This window comes from Corylus avellana, chromosome ca2 (genome assembly GCF_901000735.1).
Source record: "Corylus avellana chromosome ca2, CavTom2PMs-1.0".
Lineage (NCBI taxonomy): Eukaryota > Viridiplantae > Streptophyta > Magnoliopsida > Fagales > Betulaceae > Corylus > Corylus avellana.
This window is the reverse complement of record NC_081542.1, coordinates 13,060,399-13,061,815: the sequence shown is the minus strand read 5'-3', so window position 1 is coordinate 13,061,815 and position 1,417 is coordinate 13,060,399.

The window sequence follows — 1,417 nt, the reverse complement described above, 5'->3', positions numbered from 1 at the left end:
CCTAAATTGGAGAGTGTTTGATAGAAGTTTTGGCCTATCTCTTTCTCACCCATTTACCTCTTAGTTTTATATTTTTTGTCCAACTTTTGGAAAGTTGAAGAAAGAGAGACGAAAAAAAAATTACAAAACAAAGATTTCACACATTCAACTATTGCATTTTGCTTAAAAAGGTATCAATTTTCCGCTTAATTTTCTCAGTTCCCCTTTAAATCAAACAATTATTTTTATTAGGGGTGAAAAGGTAGGCAGCTAGTGGTTAATAACCTCCTGCTAACCGCTAATTGCTTTTGAAGGCGATTAGGAAAACCACTAACCGCCTAGGTGGTTACGGTTAGCCGTTTTAACCAATAACTACTAACTATAACCGCATTTTCACCCCTAGTTTTTATCCCTATTGATTGGCAATCGTGTCCTCGTTCCACTTCAAGCTAAGAGCAACGCCAGAGCGGAGGAGCAGATCTTTTTTCCGTCTATTTTGGGCTGCCCTATCAAGTTGCATGGATGGTTTTTCCTTTTGCAGGTCTAAGTCTCTCTACTATGAGATTAAGTCAACTGCTAATCTAAGATATAGATTTCCATAAGATTTTCCTTTCTTGTAAATTTTTTGTTTTTGGGCCACGTTTTAAAAATTTTCGTTTTGACAAATTTTTTTTTTTTGGTTATACATATGATTATGTTACACTTTACTGACATGTGTTAACATGTGAATGAAGTCACGTTAGACACTTGAATTGCTTTTTTTAATACTTTTCAATCACATACTGACATGTGTCAATAAGTTTTAAAAGAGTTATAAGTCTAATATTTTTTCTTTTTATTATATACTATAGGAGATAACTAACCATTTTTCCCAACTTCCTATTTTGATTCAATATTGCTTGGTAATTTAGTTAGTTAGGGGAAAGGGTGGACTACATCATACAAAATACAAACAAAGGGTGGACAACTTAAACAAGAGCCTAAAACAACCAGAAATCAATGCGAAAAAACTTTACTAAGAAATGATCTTGCCCATTTGATGAATTGGAGTCGTCCCCCCTAAAGCTAACAAAAGATAAAAATGCCCTTATGTATTTTTTAATAAGACAAAAATACCCCTATAATTTCAATAAATAAATAAAATAAATAAATTTTTATTATTTTTTTAAAAAAACGAAAATTTTAATTTAAAAAGAAAGATTTTTTTTTTTAAAAAAAAAAAAAATTATTATTTTTTAAACGAAAATTTTTAATTTTTTTTTAAAAGATTTTTTTTTTAAAGCGATTTTTTATTTAAACAGAAATTTTTATTTAAAAGAAACGGAAATTTTTTATTTTCTTAAACGAAAATTGTTAATTTTTTAAAAAACAGAAATTTTTATTTTAAAAAGTTATAAAAAAAAAAAAAGATTTTTCATAACCAAAAAAAAAAAAAAAA